Source organism: Armigeres subalbatus, chromosome 3 (assembly GCF_024139115.2).
Source record: "Armigeres subalbatus isolate Guangzhou_Male chromosome 3, GZ_Asu_2, whole genome shotgun sequence".
Lineage (NCBI taxonomy): Eukaryota > Metazoa > Arthropoda > Insecta > Diptera > Culicidae > Armigeres > Armigeres subalbatus.
Window position 1 is genome coordinate 24251610 of NC_085141.1, and position 26303 is coordinate 24277912.

General features: G+C 47.5%; 1 protein-coding gene across 11 annotated transcripts in view; it reads left to right on the plus strand.

Annotated features, from left to right (window-relative positions):
* Positions 1-26303, plus strand: part of LOC134219152 (high affinity cGMP-specific 3',5'-cyclic phosphodiesterase 9A) — a 782997-nt gene that overhangs the window by 225039 nt on the left and 531655 nt on the right. The window lies entirely within an intron of this gene.

Genomic DNA, 26303 nt, shown 5'->3' on the forward strand with positions numbered 1-26303 from the left:
ACGGTTTTAGTTGGGCATAATCGAAGAAGGGCGAATTTAAAAGGGCATAAATTTCATTCAGCATATCGTTCAATTTGTTCTGTAAAGGTAAACAAGTATGATAATGTAGTTTTTTTAGTTTTATTCGAATAATTTACAAAAAAAACATATTTTTGCAGCACATAATGCTTTTGTGGCCAGTGATGCCAGATTTCCACTGAATATGTTTTAATGGTTTAAAGTTATTTTTGCAATTCCTGTTCATAATACCTGGTTTACAGTTCGTCTTTGATTGATAAAACGGCCTACTTTTCCATACCAACGAAATGGGTGATTTAATGACCATTATGCAACTCAAATGGGTTGCATAAATTTTATTAAAGCACTCATTTGGGTGCTGTAATGACAAACCAACATTAGAACAGTAGTTACATGACTACATTTTGCTCAATTAGCTCTGCTGTGTAGCGAAGTGGAAATGTCCCGAGCGGAATATTAAGACGCTTCTACCACGATATATGAAGTGTTCGGGGCCGACGGCGCGGCACTGGTTTTTCGGGGTTTTAGTTCAAACACTCAATTACGATTGAAATAAGACCTTTTTATTTATGTAACACTATTTAGTTCTTACAATTATACTTTTCTTCTACTATGTAACACTTGTTTCTTATAATTACACTTTTTCCCTAGGAATTAAACTCAAATATTATCCATTTCAACGGATTTCGCACTATTTTCCGTATGAAGTTTTCACAAGTTTCTAACACTTTTTTTCGATACTTATTCTGAGACTCTAACACCGATTCTCGATTTTACCGCGACGGACATTTAACTGTTCACTTTTATCTTTTTCAAGAAGTTAATTAATTTAAACTTAGATCTCGATTCGTGCACTAGTCACGAGTGTCGAGGTGTCTAAGGGACAACCCTGATTCAATTGGAGTGTTCGGTAGGCCGGCTAGGGAAACCTAGAAAGCGCCGAATTCCAATAAAGGTGCTGCTGAATATTTGGGACTGACCCCGACTCAATTGGAGTATTCGGTAGGCCGGCTAGGGAAACCTAGAAAGCGCCGAATTCCAATAAAGGTGCTGCTGAATATTTGGGACTGACGCCGAGCTTGGAAAAGCGCACGGTATATATAGTCAATCCGAGTTCTGAATTTCATAATGATTTCATGAATTGCATCAGACTGGACTTTGGACCTTTTCCTCATCCCACATTTATCTATTCAGACTATGTGGTTTTAATTTTAACTTCGTAAATATCCTCGATTTTGAGGTTCCATTCATTACTCAACTTTGCATTCTTTATGGATGCTCCCTAAAGCTCTTTTGCACGAAACGCTTCATCAGCTTATTTGAAAAATCCATAAATTCCGAAACAACTTCCTTTTGATTCCAAATTTTTACAATAGTTATTTAATTTCTTGTCATAAGTTAGCTAATTCAGCCTTAATATTGGACTTCCATACTTTACGAAACTTTGCCCCCTTTTTTGGATGTCCCCTCTGAAATTCTCTTGGAAAAATTCTGCTCTCTTTCCACTCTCTAAAACTCTCTTATTTCGAGCACACATTCAAGTGGCTACTTCAATTTACTAATGTATTATTTCGTATATCTTTTGTATAAAATGAGTATCTCTAAGTCCTACCCCTTTCTTTACACCTAAACTTGACCATTGCTGTCTCACAGAGTAATGTTCAACAAGTCCCAAATGTTTCATAATGCATGATACTACTAAACCAACGGAGTTGTGAAAACATTCACTTAAAAATCTGTATTCGAACCCAGCATGGGTTCTTTGTAAAACAGCGTACCATACCGCCGATCAATTAAGAGCTACCGCTTGTATTACTCTTTGATTTTAAGTATACTCTTAAAAATCAATCAATCAATTGTTTTCTCTTTCTTTCAACTGGGCTTTGAAATCCCCTTTCCCTAAAGAATCATTACCCCTTCGGGTCGGCTCTTCCTTTTCCGAAACACTCAGACCCCAATATCAATATTTCCTTTCAAGTTTATATTGGTAAGAACAAAATCATGTTCTCTCTGTTTTTCACACTGGGCAACAAACCCTTTAGATCAATACACCTGTATACGTGTATGTAGATTCAATGAAGACTCTTATTGTCTCTATCATTTTGGCTAAGTTATTATTCTACGCTCCTCACTCAAACAAATTCTTTCCTTAGTGTCCTATACATATGCGCCAATGCATCATCATCAATGACGATCGCGGTTATGTACCGCTATATAGTGCACTGTCCAATATGTGATCACGTTTGAACATGTCACCCACCGCGCTCCAGTTAAGTGAATCTGACTAAGCTGTTTTCGACGGTTTCGCCAAACCGTGATAAGGGTATGCGATATCTCACATAACTTTTAAATTGATGAAAGGTAAATTAACCCAACAATTCCTATATGCAAAATTTTTAATTTATGTTGTATGCATAAGACAAGAACAAATGGTACTAGGGGGGCCGTACACATATTACGCATGCCCTTATGGGGGAGGGGAACTGTCGTCTTACCCATAATTAAAAAATCATTTGTATGTAAGAAATCTTACATGAAGGGAGGGATGTTGAAAAACCCAAAAATAACGCTTACGTAATAAGTGTACAACCCCTAGACAATTTTTAGCTGATGTCGCATCATTGTATTGGGGCAAATGAGAAGTAGAAGGAGAAGAGAAAACATATTGTGCGTTGCTTTTTATCAAAATTGATTGGCAAGACCGAAACGACCACTGTCAGTAAAACCAAAATAACTTCGCGGGCGGAGGGTGGCGGAACCTAATTTCTACAGGATTGGATTCCTGGCAAAAAAATGAAACTACAGTGTGAATTTCATTGATGGGTACCGATGGGTACCTTTTTGAATTTCACAATGAATACAGCAAAAAGATAATACAATAATAATTTTATACATAATAACGACCGAGTACTTTTTGCGCGATCAAAAATAATTTACGAACGTATATGCGTGGCTTTATTAGTTTTTGGACTACACTTTGTAATGGTGCCAAATATAATAGGTTTGGATGATGTATACGTTGTGGCCAACATAATGAAGCAGTAAGATAAATGTTACAAGATTTAACAGAATTAAAAATCGACAACATGCTCAACTTGTATTGACTGTAAAGGTATGATCCACCCGAATAAAATGACTCAAAACTATGTTTACTTCATCGTCAAGTATTCTACTAACAACCCATGACCCAAGTTTTCAATTTGGATCATTTGGTTTGGTCAAAATGGTTTTTGACCGTCTTTTTTGAAGATTGGTCCTTCTGTGCAACGGCGCATTTTACTTTGTATCGATAAGTGTTTCCGACTAGAAAAAGTCTGTTAAGCTCGAATCCGTTGAGAAATCGAAGAAAAAAATATACGTATTTTGAGAAAAATGCTTTTTTATTATTTTGTGAGAAAAATAATATAGTTGGCAACACTGCTCAGCATTTAAAGTATTTTTTCTAAAAACTTCTTCAAATTTTAAGCGGAAAACTGGTATTAAAGTTTCTTGTAGCTTTATCGGGGCTAAGATATCGATATTTGAGAATAGCATGTTTTTTTAAATCTCCAAAAACAGGGAGGGGTTTTTGGTCGAAGGGCAGTTCAATCACCATGGTCATATGGTTATTCAAAATAATGGACCAAAATTAATATGTGCTAGGTATTTTTCATTATTTTTAAATAGATTAATTGCACGTGCTCGGTCACTTGGCGCGGAATGATCCATATTAAATTTCAATGTAAATTACTCGGTGAAATAGGAGGCATCCTTAACGGATTCCAGGAGGCATCCCCAACCGATTCCAGGAGGAATCCCCAACAGGTTCCAGGAGGAATCCCTTACGGATTCCAGGAAGAATTTCTAACGGATTCAAGGAAGAATCCCTAACGGATTCCAGGAGGAATCCCTAACGGATTCCAGGAGGAATCCCTAACGGATTCCAGGAGGAATCCCTAACGGATTCCAGGAGGAATCCCTGACGGATTCCAGGAGCAATCCCTAACGGATTACAGGAGGAATCCCTAACGGATTCCAGGAGGAATCCCTAACGGATTACAGGAGGAATCCCCAACGGATTCCAGGAGGAATCCCTAACGAATTCCAGGAGGAATCCCTAACGGATTCCAGGAGGAATCCCTAACGGATTCCAGGAGGAATCCCTAACGGATTCCAGGAGGAATCCCTAACGGATTCCAGGAGGAATCCCTAACGGATTCCAGGAGGAATCCCTGACGGATTCCAGGAGGAATCCCTGACGGATTCCAGGAGGAATCCCTAACGGATTACAGGAGGAATCCCTAACGGATTCCAGGAGGAATCCCTAACGGATTACAGGAGGAATCCCTAACGGATTCCAGGAGGAATCCCTAACGAATTACAGGAGGAATCCTTAACGGATTCCAGGAGGAATCCCTTACGGATTCCAGGAGGAATCCCTAACGGATTCCAGGAGGAATCCCTAACGGATTCCAGGAGGAATCCCTAACGGATTCCAGGAGGAATCCCTAACGGATTCCAGGAGGAATCCCTTACGGATTCCAGGAGGAATCCCTAACGAATTCCAGGAGGAATCCCTAACGGATTCTAGGAGGAATCCCTAACGGATTCCAGGAGGAATCCCTAACGGATTCCAGGAGGAATCCCTAACGGATTCCAGGAGGAATCCCTAACGAATTCCAGGAGGAATCCCTAACGGATTCCAGGAGGAATCCCTAACGGATTCCAGGAGGAATGCCTAACGGATTCCAGGAGGAATACCTAACGGATTCCAGAAGGAATGCCTAACGGATTCCAGGAGGAATGCCTAACGGATTCCAGGAGGAATGCCTAACGGATTCCAGGAGGAATCCCTAACGGATTCCAGGAGGAATCCCTAACGGATTCCAGGAGGAATCCCTAACGGATTCCAGGAGGAATCCCTAACGGATTCCAGGAGGAATCCCTAACGGATTCCAGGAGGAATCCCTAACGGATTCCTGGAGCGGCGCCCAACGGATTCTAGGAGGAATCCCTACCGGATGCCCGGAGGAACCCCTAACGGATTCCAGGAGGAATCCCTAACGGATTCCAGGAGGACCCCCTAACGGATCCCAGGAGGATCCTAACGGATTCCAGGAGAAATCCCTAACGGATTCCAGGAGGAATCCCTAACGGATTCCAGGAGGAAACCCTAACGGATCCCAGGAGGAATCCCTACCGGATTCCAGGAGGAATCCTAACGGATTCCAGGAGGAATCCCTAACGGATTCCAGGAGGAATCCCTAACGGATTCAGGAGGAATCCCTAACGGATTCCAGGAGGAATCCTAACGGATTCCAGGAGAAATCCTAACGGATTCCAGGAGGAATCCCTAACGGATTTCAGGAGGAATCTTCAACGGATTCCAGGAGGAATCTTCAACGGATTCCAGGAGAAATCCCTAACGGATTTCAGGAGGAATCCTCAACGGATTCTAGAAGGAATCCCCAATGAATTCCAGGAGGAATCCCTAACGGATTCCAGGAGGAATCCCTAACGGATTCCAGGAGGCATCTCTAACGGATTCCAGGAGGCATCTCTAACGGATTCCAGGAGGAATCCCTAACGGATTCCAGGAGGAATCCCTAACGGATTCCAGGAGGAATCCCTAACGGATTCCAGGAGGAATCCCTAACGGATTCCAGGAGGAATCCTCAACGGATTCCAGGAGGAATCTTAACGGATTCCAGGAGGAACTCTAACGGATTCCAGGAGGAATCCTAACGGATTCCAGGAGGAATCCCTAACGGATTCCAGGAGGAACTCTAACGGATTCCAGGAGGAATCCCTAACGGATTCCAGGAGGAATCCTAACGGATTCCAGGAGGAATCCCTAACGGATTCCAGGAGGAATCCTAACGGATTCCAGGAGGAATCCCTAACGGATTCCAGGAGGAATCCCTAACGGATTCCAGGGGGAATCCCTAACGGATTCCAGGAGGAATCCCTAACGGATTCCAGGAGGACCCCTAAGGGATTCCAGGAGGAACTCCTAACGGATTCCAGGAGGAATCCCTAACGGATTCCAGGAGGAACCTAACGGATTCCAGGAGGAATCCTAACGGATTCCAGGAGGAATCCCTAACGGATTCCAGGAGGAATCCTAACGGATTCCAGGAGGAATCCCTAACGGATTCCAGGAGGAATCCTAACGGATTACAGGAGGAATCCCTAACGGTTTCCAGGTGGAATTCCTAACGGATTCCAGGAGGAATCCCTGACTGATGCCAGGAGGAATCCCTAACGAATTCCAGGAGGAATCCCTAACGGATTCAGGGAGGAATCCCTAACGGATTCCAGGAGGAATCCTAACGGATTCCAGGAGGAATCCTAACGGATTCCAGGAGCAATCCCTAACGGATTCCAGGAGGAATCCCTAACGGATTCCAGGAGGAATCCCTAACGGATTCTAGGAGGAATCCTAACGGATTCCAGGAGGAATCCCTAACGGATTCCAGGAGGAATCCCTAACGGATTCCAGGAGGATCCTAACGGATTCAGGAGGAATCCTAACGGATTCCAGGAGGAATCCCTAACGAATTCCAGGAGGAATCCCTAACGGATTCCAGGAGGAATCCCTAACGGATTCCAGAAGGAATCCTAACGGATTCCAGGAGGAATCCCTAACGGATTCCAGGAGGAACCCTAACGGATTCCAGGAGGAATCCCTAACGGATTCCAGGAGGAATCCTAACGGATTCCAGGAGGAACTCTAACGGATTCCAGGAGGAATACCTAACGGATTCCAGGAGGAATCCCTAACGGATTCCAGGAGGAATCCCTAACGGATTCCAGGAGGAATCCCTAACGGATTCCAGGAGGAATCCCTAACGGATTCCAGGAGGAATCCCTAACGGATTCCAGGAGGAATCCCTAACGGATTCCAGGAGGAATCCCTAACGGATTCCAGGAGGAATCCCCAACGGATTCCAGGAGGAATCCCTAACGGATTCCAGGAGGAATCCCTAACGGATTCCAGGAGGAATCCCTAACGGATTCCAGGAGGAATCTTCAACGGATTCCAGGAGAAATCCCTAACGGATTTCAGGAGGAATCCTCAACGGATTCTAGAAGGAATCCCTAACGGATTCCAGGAGGAACTCAACGGATTCCAGGAGGAATCCTTGTCGGATTCCAGGAGGAATCCTTGTCGGATTCCAGGAGGAATCCTTGTCGGATTCCAGGAGGAATCCTTGTCGGATTCCAGGAGGAATCCTTATCCAACGGATCCAACGGATCCCTAATGGATTCCAGGAGGAATCCTTTTCGGATTCCAGGAGGAATCCCTAACGGATTCTAGGAGGAATCTCTAACGGATTCCAGGAGGAATCCCTAACGGATTCCAGGAGGAATCCCTAACGGATTCCAGGAGGAACTCAACGGATTCCAGGAGGAACTCCTAACGGATTCCAGGAGGAATCCCTAACGGATTCCAGGAGGAATCCCTAACGGATTCCAGGAGGAATCTCAACGGATTCCAGGAGGAATCCTAACGGATTCCAGGAGGAATCCCTAACGGATTCCAGGAGGAATCCTAACGGATTCCAGGAGGCATCCCTAACGGATTCCAGGAAGGAACTAACGGATTCAGAAGGAATCCCTAACGGATTCCAGGAGGAATACTTAACGGATTCCAGGAGGAATCCTTAACGGATTCCAGGAGGAATCCCTAACGGATTCCAGGAGGAATCCCTAACGGATTCCAGGAGGAATCCCTAACGGATTCCAGGAGGAATCCCTAACGGATTCCAGGAGGAATCCCTAACGGATTCCAGGAGGAATCCCTAACGGATTCCAGGAGGAATCCCTAACGGATTCCAGGAGGAATCCCTAACGGATTCCAGGAGGAACCCCTAACGGATTCCAGAAGGAACCCCTAACGGATTCCAGGAGGAATCCCTAACGGATTCCAGGAGGAATCCCTAACGGATTCCAGGAGGAATCCCTAACGGATTCCAGGAGGAATCCCTAACGGATTCCAGGAGGAATCCCTAACGGATTCCAGGAGGAATCCCTAACGGATTCCAGGAGGAATCCCTAACGGATTCCAGGAGGAATCCCTAACGGATTCCAGGAGGAATCCCTAACGGATTCCAGGAGGGATCCCTAACGGATTCCAGGAGGAATCCCTAACGGATTCCAGGAGGAATCCTTGTCGGACTCCAGGAGGAATTCCTAACGGATTCCAGGAGGAATCACTAACGGATTCCAGGAGGAATCACTAACGGATTCCAGGAGGAATCACTTACGGATTCCAGGAGGAATCCCTAACGGATTCCAGGAGGAACTCTAACGGATTTCAGAAGGAATCCCTAACGGATTCCAGGAGGAATCCCTAACGGATTCCAGGAGGAATCCCTAACGGATTCCAGGAGGAATTCCTAACGGATTCCAGGAGGAATCCCTAACGGATTCCAGGAGGAATCCCTAACGGATTCCAGGAGGAATCCCTAACGGATTCCAGGAGGAATCCCTAACGGATTCCAGGAGGAATCCCTAACGGATTCCAGGAGGAATCCCTAACGGATTCCAGGAGGAATCCCTAACGGATTCCAGGAGGAATCCCTAACGGATTCCAGGAGGAATCCTTGTCGGATTCCAGGAGGAATCCTTGTCGGATTCCAGGAGGAATCCTTGTCGGATTCCAGGAGGAATCCCTAACGGATTCCAGGAGGAATCACTAACGGATTCCAGGAGGAATCACTAACGGATTCCAGGAGGAATCACTTACGGATTCCAGGAGGAATCCCTAACGGATTCCAGGAGGAATCCCTAACGGATTCCAGGAGGAATCCCTAACGGATTCCAGGAGGAATCCTTGTCGGATTCCAGGAGGAATCCCTAACGAAATCCAGAAGGAGTCCCTAACGGATTCCAGGAGGAATCCCTAACGAAATCCAGAAGGAGTCCCTAACGGATTCCAGGAGGAATCCTTGTCGGATTCCAGGAGGAATCCTTGTCGGATTCCAGGAGGAATCAATTTGGAGTTTTCAATTTGGATCATTTGGTTTGGTCAAAATGGTTTTTGACCGTCTTTTTTGAAGATTGGTCCTTCTGTGCAACGGCGCATTTTACTTTGTATCGATAAGTGTTTCCGACTAGAAAAAGTCTGTTAAGCTCGAATCCGTTGAGAAATCGAAGAAAAAAATATACGTATTTTGAGAAAAATGCTTTTTTATTATTTTGTGAGAAAAATAATATAGTTGGCAACACTGCTCAGCATTTAAAGTATTTTTTCTAAAAACTTCTTCAAATTTTAAGCGGAAAACTGGTATTAAAGTTTCTTGTAGCTTTATCGGGGCTAAGATATCGATATTTGAGAATAGCATGTTTTTTTAAATCTCCAAAAACAGGGAGGGGTTTTTGGTCGAAGGGGCGGTTCAATCACCATGGTCATATGGTTATTCAAAATAATGGACCAAAATTAATATGTGCTAGGTATTTTTCATTATTTTTAAATAGGTTAATTGCACGTGCTCGGTCACTTGGCGCGGAATGATCCATATTAAATTTCAATGTAAATTACTCGGTGAAATGGGAGGCATCCTTAACGGATTCCAGGAGGCATCTCCAACCGATTCCAGGAGGAATCCCCAACAGGTTCCAGGAGAAATTCCTTACGGATTCCAGGAAGAATTTCTAACGGATTCAAGGAAGAATCCCTAACGGATTCCAGGAGGAATCCCTAACGGATTCCAGGAGGAATCCCTAACGGATTCCAGGAGAAATCCCTAACGGATTCCAGGAGGAATCCCTAACGGATTCCAGGAGGAATCCCTAACGGATTCCAGGAGGAATCCCTAACGGATTCCAGGAGGAATCCCTAACGGATTCCAGGAGGAATCCCTAACGGATTCCAGGAGGAATCCCTAACGGATTCCAGGAGGAATCCCTAACGGATTCCAGGAGGAATCCCTAACGGATTCCAGGAGGAATCCCTAACGGATTCCAGGAGGAATCCCTAACGGATTCCAGGAGGAATCCCAGGAAGAATCCTTGTCGGATTCCAGGAGGAATCCTTGATGCATTCCAGGGGAATCCTTGTCGGATTCCAAGAGGAATCCCTAACGGATTACAGGAGGAATCCCTAACGAATTTCAGGAGGAATCCCTAACGGATTCCAGGAGGAATCCCTAACGGATTCCAGGAGGAATGCCTAACGGATTCCAGGAAGAATGCCTAACGGATTCCAGAAGGAATGCCTAACGGATTCCAGGAGGAATGCCTAACGGATTCCAGGAGGAATGCCTAACGGATTCCAGGAGGAATCCCTAACGGATTCCAGGAGGAATCCCTAACGGATTCCAGGAGGAATCCCTAACGGATTCCAGGAGGAATCCCTAACGGATTCCAGGAGGAATCCCTAACGGATTCAAGGAGGAATTCCTAACGGATTCCAGGAGAAATCCTTGTCGGATTCCAGGAGAAATCCTTGTCGGATTCCAGGAGGAATCCTCGTCGGATTCCAGGAGAAATCCCTAACGGATTCCAGGAGGAATCCCTAACGGATTCCAGGAGGAATCCCTAACGGATTCCAGGAGGAATCCCTAACGGATTCCAGGAGGAATCCCTAACGGATTCCAGGAGGAATCCCTAACGGATTCCAGGAGGAATCCCTAACGGATTCCAGGAGGAATCCCTAACGGATTCCAGGAGGAATCCCTAACGGATTCCAGGAGGAATCCCTAACGGATTCCAGGAGGAATCCCTAACGGATTCCAGGAGGAACCCTAACGGATTCCAGGAGGAACCCCTACCGGTTTCCAGGAGGAACCCCTAACGGATCCAGGGAGAACCCCCTAACGGATTCCAGGAGAAATCCTAACGGATTCCAGGAGGAACTCCTAACGGATTCCAGGAGGAATCCCTAACGGATTCCAGGAGGAATCCCTAACGGATTCCAGGAGGAATCCCTAACGGATTCCAGGAGGAATTCCTTAACGGATTCCAGGAGGAATCCCTAACGGATTCCAGGAGGAATCCCTAACGGATTCCAGGAGGAATCCCTAACGGATTCCAGGAGGAATCCCTAACGGATTCCAGGAGGAATCCCTAACGGATTCCAGGAGGAATCCCTAACGGATTCCAGGAGAAATCCCTAACGGATTCCAGGAGGAATCCCTAACGGATTCCAGGAGGAATCCCTAACGGATTCCAGGAGGAATCCCTAACGGATTCCAGGAGGAATCCCTAACGGATTCCAGGAGGAATCCCTAACGGATTCCAGGAGGAATCCCTAACGGATTCCAGGAGGAATCCCTAACGGATTCCAGGAGGAATCCCTAACGGATTCCAGGAGGAATCCCTAACGGATTCCAGGAGGAATCCCTAACGGATTCCAGGAGGAATCCTCAACGGATTCCAGGAGGAATCCCTGACGGATTCCAGGAGGAATCCCTAACGGATTCCAGGAGGAATCCCTAACGGATTCCAGGAGGAATCCCTAACGGATTCCAGGAGGAATCCCTAACGGATTCCAGGAGGAATCCTAACGGATTCAGGAGGAATCCTAACGGATTCCAGGAGGAATCCCTAACGGATTCCAGGAGGAATCCTAACGGATTCCAGGAGGAATCCTAACGGATTCCAGGAGGAATCCCTAACGGATTCCAGGAGGAATCCTAACGGATTCCAGGAGGAATCCCTAACGGATTCCAGGAGGAATCCTAACGGATTCCAGGAGGAATCCCTAACGGATTCCAGGAGGAATCCCTAACGGATTCCAGGAGGAATCCTAACGGATTCCAGGAGGAATCCCTAACGGATTCCAGGAGGAATCCCTAACGGATTCCAGGAGGAATCCTAACGGATTCAGGAGGAATCCTCAACGGATTCCAGGAGGAATCCCTAACGGATTCCAGGAGGAACTCTAACGGATTCCAGGAGGAATCCCTAACGGATTCCAGGAGGAACTCCTAACGGATTCCAGGAGGAACTCTAACGGATTCCAGGAGGAATCCCTAACGGATTCCAGGAGGAATCCTAACGGATTCCAGGAGGAATCCTAACGGATTCCAGGAGGAACTCCTAACGGATTCCAGGAGGAATCCCTAACGGATTCCAGGAGGAATCCCTAACGGATTCCAGGAGGAACTAACGGATTCCAGGAGGAATCCTAACGGATTCCAGGAGGAATCCCTAACGGATTCCAGGAGGAACTCCTAACGGATTCCAGGAGGAACTCCCTAACGGATTCCAGGAGGAATCCCTAACGGATTCCAGGAGGAACCTAACGGATTCCAGGAGGAACCTAACGGATTCCAGGAGGAACCTAACGGATTCCAGGAGGAATCCCTAACGGATTCCAGGAGGAACCCTAACGGATTCCAGGAGGAATCCCTAACGGATTCCAGGAGGAATCCCTAACGGATTCCAGGAGGAATCCTAACGGATTCCAGGAGGAATCCCTAACGGATTCCAGGAGGAATCCTAACGGATTCCAGGAGGAACCTAACGGATTCCAGGAGGAACCCTAACGGATTCCAGGAGGAATCCCTAACGGATTCCAGGAGGAATCCCTAACGGATTCCAGGAGGAATCCTAACGGATTCCAGGAGGAATCCTAACGGATTCCAGGAGGAATCCTAACGGATTCAGGAGGAATCCTGGCAGATTCAGGAGGAATAACGGATTCCAGGAGGATCCTAACGGATTCCAGGAGGAATCCCTAACGGATTCCAGGAGGAATCCCTAACGGATTCCAGGAGGAATCCTAACGGATTCCAGGAGGAATCCCTAACGGATTCCAGGAGGAACTCTAACGGATTCCAGGAGGAACCCTAACGGATTCCAGGAGGAATCCTAACGGATTCCAGGAGGAATCCCTAACGGATTCCAGGAGGAATCCTAACGGATTCCAGGAGGATCCCTAGCAGATTCAGGAGGTCCTAACGGATTCCAGGAGGAATCCCTAACGGATTCCAGGAGGAATCCCTAACGGATTCCAGGAGGAATCCCTAACGGATTCCAGAAGGAATCCCTAACGGATTCCAGAAGGAATCCCTAACGGATTCCAGGAGGAATCCCTAACGGATTCCAGAAGGAATCCCTAACGGATTCCAGAAGGAATCCCTAACGGATTCCAGGAGGAATCCCTAACGGATTCCAGGAGGAATCCCTAACGGATTCCAGGAGGAATCCCTAACGGATTCCAGGAGGAATCCCTAACGGATTCCAGGAGGAATCCCTAACGGATTCCAGGAGGAATCCTCAACGGATTCCAGGAGGAATCCTCAACGGATTCCAGGAGGAATCCCTGACGGATTCCAGGAGGAATCCCTGACGGATTCCAGGAGGAATCCCTGACGGATTCCAGGAGGAATCCCTGACGGATTCCAGGAGGAATCCCTAACGGATTCCAGGAGGAATCCCTAACGGATTCCAGGAGGAATCCCTAACGGATTCCAGGAGGAATCCCTAACGGATTCCAGGAGGAATCCCTAACGGATTCCAGGAGGAATCCCTAACGGATTCCAGGAGGAATCCTAACGGATTCCAGGAGGAATCCCTAACGGATTCCAGGAGGAATCCCTAACGGATTCCAGGAGGAATCCTAACGGATTCCAGGAGGAATCCCTAACGGATTCCAGGAGGAATCCTAACGGATTCCAGGAGGAATCCTAACGGATTCCAGGAGGAATCCTAACGGATTCCAGGAGGAACTCCTAACGGATTCCAGGAGGAATCCCTAACGGATTCAGGAGGAACCTAACGGATTCCAGGAGGAATCCCTAACGGATTCCAGGAGGAATCAGGAATCCCTAACGGATTCCAGGAGGAATCCCTAACGGATTCCAGGAGGAATCCCTAACGGATTCCAGGAGGAATTCCTTACGGATTTCAGAAGGAATCCCTAACGGATTCCGGGAGGAATCCTTAACGGATTCCGGGAGGAATCCTTAACGGATTCCGGGAGGAATCCTTAACGGATTCCGGGAGGAATCCTTAACGGATTCCAGGAGGAATTCCTGACGGATTCCAGGAGGAATCCCTAACAGATTCCAGGAGGAATCCCTAACGGATTCCAGGAGGAATCCCTAACGGATTCCAGGAGGAATCCCTAACGGATTCCAGGAGGAATCCCTAACGGATTCCAGGAGGAATCCCTAACGGATTCCAGGAGGAATCCCTAACGGATTCCAGGAGGAATCTCTAACGGATTCCAGGAGGAATCCCTAACGGATTCCAGGAGGAATCCCTAACGGATTCCAGGAGGAACTCCTAACGGATTCCAGGAGGAATCCTAACGGATTCCAGGAGGAATCCTAACGGATTCCAGGAGGAATCCTAACGGATTCCAGGAGGAATCCTAACGGATTCCAGGAGGTCCTAGCAGATTCAGGAGGAATCCTAGCAGATTCAGGAGGTCCTTGCAGTTCAGGAGGAATCCTAACGGATTCCAGGAGGAATCCCTAACGGATTCAGGAGGAATCCCTAACGGATTCCAGGAGGAATCCCTAACGGATTCCAGGAGGAATCCTAACGGATTCAGGAGGAATCCCTAACGGATTCAGGAGGAATCCTAGCAGATTCAGGAGGAACCTAACGGATTCCAGGAGGAATCCTAACGGATTCCAGGAGGAATCCCTAACGGATTCCAGGAGGAATCCCTAACGGATTCCAGGAGGAATCCTAACGGATTCCAGGAGGAATCCTAACGGATTCCAGGAGGAATCCCTAACGGATTCCAGGAGGAATCCTAACGGATTCCAGGAGGAATCCCTAACGGATTCAGGAGGATCCTAACGGATTCAGGAGGAATCCCTAACGGATTCCAGGAGGAATCCCTAACGGATTCCAGGAGGAATCCCTAACGGATTCCAGGAGGAATCCCTAACGGATTCCAGGAGGAATCCCTAACGGATTCCAGGAGGAATCCCTAACGGATTCCAGGAGGAATCCCTAACGGATTCCAGGAGGAATCCCTAACGGATTTCAGAAGGAATTCCTTACGGATTTCAGAAGGAATCCCTAACGGATTCCGGGAGGAATCCTTAACGGATTCCGGGAGGAATCCTTAACGGATTCCGGGAGGAATCCTTAACGGATTCCGGGAGGAATCCTTAACGGATTCCGGGAGGAATCCTTAACGGATTCCGGGAGGAATCCTTAACGGATTCCGGGAGGAATCCTTACGGATTCCAGGAGGAATCCTAACGGATTCCAGGAGGAACCTAACGGTTCAGGAGGAATCCCTAACGGATTCCAGGAGGAATCCTAACGGATTCCAGGAGGAATCCTAACGGATTCCAGGAGGAACCCTAACGGATTCCAGGAGGAATCCCTAACGGATTCCAGGAGGAATCCTAACGGATTCCAGGAGGAATCCCTAACGGATTCCAGGAGGAATCCTAACGGATTCCAGGAGGATCCCTAACGGATTCCAGGAGGAATCCCTAACGGATTCAGGAGGTCCTAACGGATTCAGGAGGAATCCTAACGGATTCCAGGAGGAATCCTAACGGATTCCAGGAGGAACCCTAACGGATTCCAGGAGGAATCCCTAACGGATTCCAGGAGGAATCCCTAACGGATTCAGGAGGAATCCTAACGGATTCAGGAGGAATCCTAACGGATTCAGGAGGAATCCCTAACGGATTCCAGGAGGAACCTAACGGATTCCAGGAGGAATCCCTAACGGATTCAGGAGGAATCCCTAACGGATTCCAGGAGGAATCCCTAACGGATTCAGGAGGTCCTAACGGATTCCAGGAGGAATCCCTAGCGGATTCCAGGAGGAATCCCTAGCGGATTCCAGGAGGAATCCCTAGCGGATTCCAGGAGGAATCCCTAGCGGATTCCAGGAGGAATCCCTAGCGGATTCCAGGAGGAATCCCTAGCGGATTCCAGGAGGAATCCCTAGCGGATTCCAGGAGGAATCCCTAGCGGATTCCAGGAGGAATCCCTAGCGGATTCCAGGAGGAATCCCTAACGGATTCCAGGAGGAATCCCTAACGGATTCCAGGAGGAATCCCTAACGGATTCCAGGAGGAATCCTAGCAGATTCAGGAGGAATCCCTAACGGATTCCAGGAGGAATCCTCAACGGATTCCAGGAGGAATCCCTAACGGATTCCAGGAGGAATCCCTAACGGATTCCAGGAGGAATCCCTAACGGATTCCAGGAGGAATCCCTAACGGATTCCAGGAGGAATCCCTAACGGATTCCAGGAGGAATCCCTAACGGATTCCAGGAGGAATCCCTAACGGATTCCAGGAGAAATCCTTGTCGGATTCCAGGAGAAATCCTTGTCGGATTCCAGGAGAAATCCCTAACGGATTCCAGGAGGAATCCCTAACGGATTCCAGGAGGAATCCCTAACGGATTCCAGGAGGAATCCCTAACGGATTCCAGGAGGAATCCCTAACGGATTCCAGGAGGAATCCCTAACGGATTCCAGGAGGAATCCTTGTCGGATTCCAGGAGGAATCCTTGTCGGATTCCAGGAGGAATCCCTAACGGATTCCAGAAGGAGTCCCTAACGGATTCCAGGAGGAATCCCTAACGAAATCCAGAAGGAGTCCCTAACGGATTCCAGGAGGAATCCTTGTCGGATTCCAGGAGGAATCCTTGTCGGATTCCAGGAGGAATCCTTGTCGGATTCCAGGAGGAATCCTTGTCGGATTCCAGGAGGAATCCTTGTCGGATTCCAGGAGGAATCCTTGTCGGATTCCAGGAGGAATCCTTGTCGGATTCCAGGAGGAATCCTTGTCGGATTCCAGGAGGAATCCTTGTCGGATTCCAGGAGAAATCCTTATCGGATTCCAGGAGAAATCCTTGTCGGATTCCAGGAGAAATCCTTATCGGATTCCAGGAGGAATCCTTATCGGATTCCAGGTGGAATCCTTATCGGATTCCAGGAGGAATCCTTATCGGATTCCAGGAAGAATCCTTATCGGATTCCAGGAGGAATCCTTATCGGATTCCAGGAGGAATCCTTATCGGATTCCAGGAGGAATCCTTATCGGATTCCAGGAGGAATCCTTATCGGATTCCAGGAGGAATCCTTATCGGATTCCAGGAGGAATCCTTATCGGATTCCAGGAGGAATCCTTATCTTTTTCCAGGAGGAATCCTTATCGTATTCCAGGAGGAATCCTTATCGTATTCCAGGAGGAATCCTTATCGTATTCCAGGAGGAATCCTAATCGGATTCCAGGAGGAATCCTTATCGTATTCCAGGAGGAATCCTTATCGTATTCCAGGAGGAATCCTTATCGTATTCCAGGAGGAATCCTTATCGTATTCCAGGAGGAATCCTAATCGGATTCCAGGAGGAATCCTTATCGGATTCCAGGAGGAATCCTTATCGGATTCCAGGAGGAATCCTTATCGGATTCCAGGAGGAATCCTTATCGGATTCCAGGAGGAATCTTTAACGGGTTCCAGGATTAGATGTGAGCCAGACTAGGGCTGCAAGCCTCTTTAGTAATGAAATGAAAAACATATATTTCAGGAATTAATTTCCAAAGGAATTCGCAAGGATTTCATGAAGAACTCGTTCCTGATTCCTGAAGGGATTCACAACGGATTTCATGGGGAATTTTCAACGGCGTGCCTTATTGGCAAGTTGTGCCAGTTACCGTTTTGACTAGTTTCAAAATGATCCATATTTCAATTTTCATCTGTAGGTTCGCGCCTGCCTTAGCCGTGCAGTCAGAGCAAGCAAGACCATGCTGAAGGTGGCTGGGCTCGATTCCCGGTCTGGTCTAGGAAATTTTTGGGTTGGGTATTTTCTCGACTTCCCTGGGCATTAAAGTATTATCGCTTTAGTCTCATGATATATGAATGCAAATATGGTAACTCGGCTTAGAAACCTCGCAGTTAACAACTGTAGAAGTGCTTAATGAACAGTAAGCTGCGAGGCGGCAATGCAACGTAGGTTTGCGTAAAGGTCGTTGAAAAAAATCATCTTCCTTTTACCGTGTAACATTTTTCCCCTAAGACGCTCGAAAATAATTATTAATTAAAGGTCGTTATTATTTCATTAAATCAGTTCAAATTATGTGTGTGTATCGGTTTCTCGACCAATATGAATGTTCTTGTTTCGGGTATTACAGGATGAATTCGTCAACTTTTCCGAAATGCTCCATGGACTTCACAGAAATTTGGGCCGGATGCGTCTGGCTAGTGCATAGAATAAATCTTAATCATTTTGTAACATGTAACATGCTGGTCTCTTTATCTCGTTTGGTTTTCTCAGCACCCAGAAAATCAATGATGACAGAAGGTTTGAGCTAAGGACGATCAATAATGAATAATTGGAAGTGGTGCATTACTGTTGAACCCATATCACAATGAAATAATTGTGTCTAGTTGAGCTTCGAATGAAGTAAGTCAATTTGATTGATGTATGAAAATTGATTGATTGAAGTGGGGCAATTAAATTACATATTCGCACCATTGTACCAGGCGAGGCTTATGGGATCTCACTTTGTAACATTTTCAATAGGGGCTACACCTCTCCTCTGTCATCGATAAATTGGCTACCTCTATTGTCTATCCATTCCCACACAGAATATAGTTCCAAGAAATGACAATGAAAAGGATACCCAATATCCACGGACGTCGAGCTGGTTCAAGAAGCTATATTTCTCAATTCGCTGCTAATTATCGTACTAAATCAAGTGGCTGTGGGGGCACGTATTTCCTATTCCTTACACTTGGTAATGGATTCTGAAACATTAACCAGATTTAATGTATTGGAGGCACTTCCGCGAGAGAAAGTCTTCGCTTCCCGCAAAGTTCTAATCGGATCGGATCGCTTCCTTGGCACACCGTAGCGCTACACGACATTCCAATTTATTCCGGCTTTCCGAGCACAATCCGCCCGTTGATCATCGGAATAATAAAACTGCATATCCTGTCAGGCGAAGCGCGTTCTTCTCTAGCTGCCATATTAAATTATTCCTGTCCATCCTCGTTTGCTGGATGAGGTAGGAGTAAGTTTCTTTGCAAGCTTTTTCCTAGCGCCGCCGCCAACTACCGGCTAACATCGGTCATAACACGGGGGGAGCGGATAGACGAGGCCCTGTCAGCAAATCGCATTTATCAAGTCGCTTTCTCGGGCGGTCCCTCCCCGATTGGTCGGTCGGCGGAGTGGTTCTTGGTATTTATAGCTTAGTTACAGTTCACTGCTTGGTTGCTGTTTTTTTTTCTTTTCTAGTCGGCTCCCATGGTGTGATGGAAAAAGCCATTTCCCGTCCAACCTACCAGCTGAGGAAATGCAAATTATGCACATTTCCTTTTTCCCACCCGGCCTGCATCTAAGCGACATGAGAGTGGACTCAAGCCAACCAGTCAACCACTTTGGATGCGTCGAATCCCCGTCATCTGGAAGTGTGCGAATAAAAAGCCCAAGAACGAAGCGCTCTAGAATGTTCATTGGCGCAGTTGGAGAATTTTCCTGCACAACACTATAAGGGGCTACATGGGACAGCATTGAAACAAATTTTTGTCTAGAAGAAAATCTCGTTTGATAGTTAAATCTTTTTTCAAGCCCAAGCGTAATCCGATGACATTATTTGGAAATCATAGTTCACTACGGCATAAAGCTGTATAAACTGTCGAAGTCATTTCCACCATGACCAATGGCATTGGATACGAAAATACGTCTAACAAAGCAGCTGCAGCTGTCGTCCTGACGTCAAATAGGTTGGCAGTTCACACATGCCTTTCGGAAGCCCCTCCCATTCAGTGACACCAATGCTATTCTCTGCCGCCCTCCCGATGTACGTATCGGTAGCACTCTGTGCGACGGTCCAACGCTGACTAACACCGTTGCGATACAGAAGGGTTTCCCTCACCACGTGGCGTGGTCCCGGGGAAGAATGGATGCGAAAAAAAATGCAAATGGGAAAGTGTTCATATTTACACCACATTTCCGGAATCCCTTGGCGGGCACCGCACCGTGGCCATTGCTTTGGTCCGCAGCAATGGAATCTGAGTAGTTTTACGTCACGTCACAGTTAGGAGGTTGCATGCGCCGAAGGTTGAATCAAGGGACGAGTAGCTTTCGAGATCGAGCGAGCAACATTTCGCATTCTGGTCGCGGTGGCACTCGCAGGGGGAGACGGAAATATGCACAGATTTCTCGGTCTATGCTGCGTTAACTTGGGGTGCACTTCTCGACAGGTTGCGATGTCGAGTGATGGCTAAACGAGCAAAGGCGGGTGGCTCTCCAGGCTGAATTGGTTTGCGGTTTGAGTGCTGGCTGACCTTGAATGCGGCTTTTCGTTCTGCAGTGTGATGATTTGAGGTTTTCAATCAGGCTCTGATGCATGTGAATCGGCAGCGGAAATTGAAAATGTTTAATTTTTCCATTTTATGCATTTCTATTTAGAGAAGAAGCTTTTGAATTGTCTTTCGTAATTCAATTTGGTTTCCAATTAATGTACCTATTCCAGTCTAATGTATTCTTTTCAATACATTCCTGTTCGAATCCCATATTAATTGATGGTACAGCAATGAAAAAAATATAAAGATAAAGAGAGGGATAAAGATTCCGAGGGAAATCCTTAACGGACTCCGAGGGGAATCTTTAAAGGATTCCGAGGGGAATCTTTAAAGGATTCCGAGGGGAATCCTAAACGGATTCCGAGGGGAATCCTAAACGGATTCCGAGGGGAATCCTTAACGGATTCCGAGGGGAATCCTTAACGGATTCCGAGGGGAATCTTTAAAGGATTCCGAGGGGAATCTTGAAAGGATTCCGAGGGGAATCTTTAAAGGATTCCGAGGGGAATCTTTAAAGGATTCCGAGGGGAATCCTTAACGGATTCCGAGGGGAATCCTTAACGGATTCCGAGGGGAATCCTTAACGGATTCCGAGGGGAATCCTTAACGGATTCCGAGGGGAATCCTTAACGGATTCCGAGGGGAATCCTTAACGGATTCCGAGGGGAATCCTTAACGGATTCCGAGGGGAATCCTTAACGGATTCAGAGGGGAATCCTTAACAGATCCCGAGGGGAATCCTTAACGGATTCCGAGGGGAATCCTTAACGGATTCAGAGGGGAATCCTTAATGGATTCCGAGGGGAATCCTTAACGGATTCCGAGGGGAATCCTTAACGGATTCCGAGGGGAATCCTTAACGGATTCGAGGAATCCTTAACGGATTCCGAGGAATCATAACGGATTCCGAGGAATCCTTAACGGATTCCGAGGAATCTTAACGGATTCCGAGGAATCCTTAACGGATTCCCAAGGGAATCCTTAACGGATTCCCAAGGGAATCCTTAACGGATTCCCAAGGGAATCCTTAACGGATTCCGAGGGAATCCTAACGGATTCCGAGGAATCCTTAACGGATTCGAGGGAATCCTCAACGGATTCCGAGGAATCTTAACGGATTCCGAGGAACTTAACGGATTCTGAGGAATCCTTTACGGATTCCGAGGGGAATCCTTAACGGATTCCGAGGGGAATCCTTAACGGATTCCGAGGGGAATCCTTAACGGATTCCGAGGGGAATCCTTAACGGATTCCGAGGGGAATCCTTAACGGATTCCGAGGGGAATCCTTAACGGATTCCGAGGGGAATCCTTAACGGATTCCGAGGGGAATCCTTAACGGATTCCGAGGGGAATCCTTAACGGATTCCGAGGGGAATCCTTAACGGATTCCGAGGGGAATCCTTAACGGATTCCGAGGGGAATCCTTAACGGATTCCGAGGGGAATCCTTAACGGATTCCGAGGGGAATCCAAAACGGATTCAGAGGGGAATCCTCAACGGATTCCGAGGGGAATCCTCAACGGATTCCGAGGGGAATCCTCAACGGATTCCAAGGGGAATCGTCAACGGATTCCAAGGGGAATCGTCAACGGATTCCGAGGGGAATCCTCAACGGATTCCGAGGGGAATCCTCAACGGATTCCGAGGGGAATCCTCAACGGATTCTCAACGGATTCCGAGGGGAATCCTCAACGGATTCCGAGGGGAATCCTCATCGGATTCCGAGGGGAATCCTCAACGGATTCCGAGGGGAATCCTCTACGGATTCCGAGGGGAATCCTCAACTGATTCCGAGGGGAATCCTCAACGGATTCCGAGGGGAATCCTCAACGGATTCCGAGGGGAATCCTCAACGGATTCCGAGGGGAATCCTCAACGGATTCCGAGGGAATCCTCAACGGATTCCGAGGGGAATCCTCAACGGATTCCGAGGGGAATCCTCAACGGATTCCGAGGGGAATCCTCAACGGATTCCGAGGGGAATCCTCAACGGATTCCGAGGGGAATCCTCAACGGATTCCGAGGGGAATCCTCAACGGATTCCGAGGGGAATCCTCAACGGATTCCGAGGGGAATCCTCAACGGATTCCGAGGGGAATCCTCAACGGATTCCGAGGGGAATCCTCAACGGATTCCGAGGGGAATCCTCAACGGATTCCGAGAGGAATCTGCAACGAATTCCGGAGGAATCCGCAACGGATTCCGAGGGGAATTCTTAACGGATTCCGAGGGGAATCCGCAACGGATTCCGAGGGGAATCCGCAACGGATTCCAAGGGGAATCCGCAACGGATTCCGAGGGGAATCCTTAACGGATTCCGAGGGGAATCCTTAACGGATTCCGAGGGGAATTCTTAACGGATTCCGAGGGGAATCCTTAACGGATTCCGAGGGGAATCCTTAACGGATTCCGAGGGGAATCCTTAACGGATTCCGAGGGGAATCCTTAACGGATTCCGAGGGGAATCCTTAACGGATTCCGAGGGGAATCCTTAACGGATTCCGAGGGGAATCCTTAACGGATTCCGAGGGGAATCCTTAACGGATTCCGAGGGGAATCCTTAACGGATTCCGAGGGGAATCCTTAACGGATTCCGAGGGGAATCCTTAACGGATTCCGAGGGGAATCCTTAACGGATTCCGAGGGGAATCCTTAACGGATTCCGAGGGGAATCCTTAACGGATTCCAAGGGGAATCCTTAACGGATTCCTAGGGGAATCCTTAACGGATTCCGAATGGAATCCTGAACGGATTCCGAGGGGAATCCTTAATGGATTCCGAGGGAAATCCTTAACGGATTCCGAGGGAAATCCTTAACGGATTCCTAGGGGAATCCTTAACGGATTCCGAGGGGAATCCTTAACGGATTCCGAGGGGAATCCTTAACGGATTCCGAGGGGAATCCTTAGCGGATTCCGAGGGGAATCCTTAGCGGATTCCGAGGAGAATCCTTAACGGATTCCGAGGAGAATCCTTAACGGATTCCGAGGAGAATCCTTAACGGATTCCGAGGAGAATCCTTAACGGATTCCGAGGAGAATCCTTAACGGATTCCGAGGAGAATCCTTAACGGATTCCGAGGGAATTCTCAACGGATTCCGAGGGAATCCTTAACGGATTCCGAGGGAATCCTCAACGGATTCCGAGGGAATCCTCAACGGATTCCGAGGGAATCCTCAACGGATTCCGAGGGAATCCTCAACGGATTCCGAGGGAATCCTCAACGGATTCCGAGGGAATCCTCAACGGATTCCGAGGGAATCCTCAACGGATTCCGAGGGAATCCTCAACGGATTCCGAGGGAATCCTCAACGGATTCCGAGGGAATCCTCAACGGATTCCGAAAAGAATCTTAAACGAATTCCGAAGGGAAACCTCAACGAATTCCGAGGAATCCTCAACGGATTCCGAGGAATCCTCAACGGATTCCGAGGAATCCTCAACGGATTCGAGGGAATCCTCAACGGATTCCGAGGAATCCTCAACGGATTCGAGGAATCCTCAACGGATTCTAAGGGCAATTCTCAACGGTTTCCGAGAGGAATCCTCAACGGATTCCGAGGATAATCCTTAACGGAGTCCAAGGATAATCCTCAACGGATTCCGAGGGATATCCTCAACAGATTCCAAGAGTAATCTTTAACAGATTCCGAGGGTAATCCTTAACAGATTCCGAGGGGAATCTTCAACGGATTCCGAGGGGAATCCACAACGAATTCCGAGAGGAATCCTCAACGGATTCCGAGGGAAATCTTTAACGGATTCCGAGGGGAATCCTTAACGGATTCCGAGGGGAATCCTTAACGGATTCCGAGGGGAATCCTTAACGGATTCCGAGGGGAATCCTCAACGGATTCCAAGGGAAATCCTCAACGGATTCGAGGAATCCTCAACGGATTCCGAGGAATCCTCAACGGATTCGAGGGAATCCTCAACGGAATCCGAGGGAATCCGCAACGGATTCCGAGGGAATTCTCAACGGATTCCGAGGAGAATCCTTAACGGATTCCGAGGAGAATCCTTAACGGATTCCGAGGAGAATCCTCAACGGATTCCGAGGGAATCCTCAACGGATTCCGAGGGAATCCTCAACGGATTCCGAGGGAATCCTCAACGGATTCCGAGGGAATCCTCAACGGATTCCGAGGGAATCCTCAACGGATTCCGAGGGAATCCTCAACGGATTCCGAGGGAATCCTCAACGGATTCCGAGGGAATCCTCAACGGATTCCGAGGGAATCCTCAACCGAGGGAATCCTCCGGATTCCGAGGAAATCCTCAATGGATTCCGAGGGAATCCTCAACGGATTCCGAGGGAATCCTCAACGGATTCGAGGAATCCTCAACGGATTCCGAGGAATCCTCAACGGATTCGAGGGAATCCTCAACGGATTCCGAGGAATCCTCAACGGATTCCGAGGAATCCTCAACGGATTCCGAGGAATCCTCAACGGATTCGAGGGAATCCTCAACGGATTCCGAGGAATCCTCAACGGATTCCGAGGAATCCTCAACGGATTCGAGGAATCCTCAACGGATTCCGAGGAATCCTCAACGGATTCCGAGGAATCCTCAACGGATTCCGAGGAATCCTCAACGGATTCCGAGGAATCCTCAACGGATTCCGAGGAATCCTCAACGGATTCCGAGGGAATCCTCAACGGATTCCGAGGAATCCTCAACGGATTCCGAGGAATCCTCAACGGATTCCGAGGGAATCCTCAACGGATTCGAGGAATCCTCAACGGATTCCGAGGAATCCTCAACGGATTCCGAGGGAATCCTCAACGGATTCCGAGGAATCCTCAACGGATTCCGAGGAATCCTCAACGGATTCCGAGGAATCCTCAACGGATTCCGAGGAATCCTCAACGGATTCGAGGGAATCCTCAACGGATTCGAGGAATCCTCAACGGATTCCGAGGGAATCCTCAACGGATTCCGAGGGAATCCTCAACGGATTCCGAGGGAATCCTCAACGGATTCTGAGGGAATCCTCAACAGATTCCGAGGGAATTCTTAACGGATTCCGAGGGAATCCTCAACGGATTCCGAGGGAATCCTGAATGGATTCCAAGGGGAATCCTCAACGGATTCCGAGGGAATCCTCAATGGATTCCGAGGGAATTCTCAACGGATTCCGAGGGAATCCTCAACGGATTCCGAGGGAATCCTCAACGGATTCCGAGGGAATCCTCAACGGATTCCGAGGGAATCCTCAACGGATTCCGAGGGAATCCTCAACGGATTCCGAGGGAATCCTCAACGGATTCCGAGGGAATCCTCAACGGATTCCGAGGGAATCCTCAACGGATTCCGAGGGAATCCTCAATGGATTCCGAGGATACTCCTTAACCGATTCCGAAGATAATCCTTACCGGATTCCGAGGGAATCCTCAACGGATTCCGAGGGAATCCTCAACGGATTCCGAGGGAATCCTCAACGGATTCCGAGGGAATCGTTAACGGATTCCGAGGGAATCCTCAACGGATTCCGAGGGAATCCTCAATGGATTCCGAGGGAATACTCAACGGATCCCGAGGGAACCCTCAACGGATGATGATCGGATTTTGGGAATAATGTATGGCTAACGGGCGTTACGATGGACATATCTTAGAATTCTCATTCTTTATGTCACACGTGGTTTTTTGGACTATTGCCTGAAATGAAAATCTCCCCAAAAATATCATTTCCTGGAAATATTATGTTTGCTTGGGCGAAAAATAATTTCCTCGAAAATATTATTTCCCTGGATATTTCATATCCTCGAAAAAAATAACATTTTCCCAAAAAAAAAAACATTTGCATTTATAACCATGGTATAACTTTATAACCATCAAATAGAACCTTATGTATACATTTTCTTTTCACCGAATCTACCGCTAAAAATACTTATGCTACGTTTTGACAGGGCAAGTGAATTGAACAACTCAGTTGAATTCAATTGACTTGCCAAAAGTTGAACATGTTCAACTTTCTTTTCGTTCAAGTGAATTGAATTAAGGTGTTTACACTTTCAGTTCGCGTTCGATTCAAGCGACTTGCTC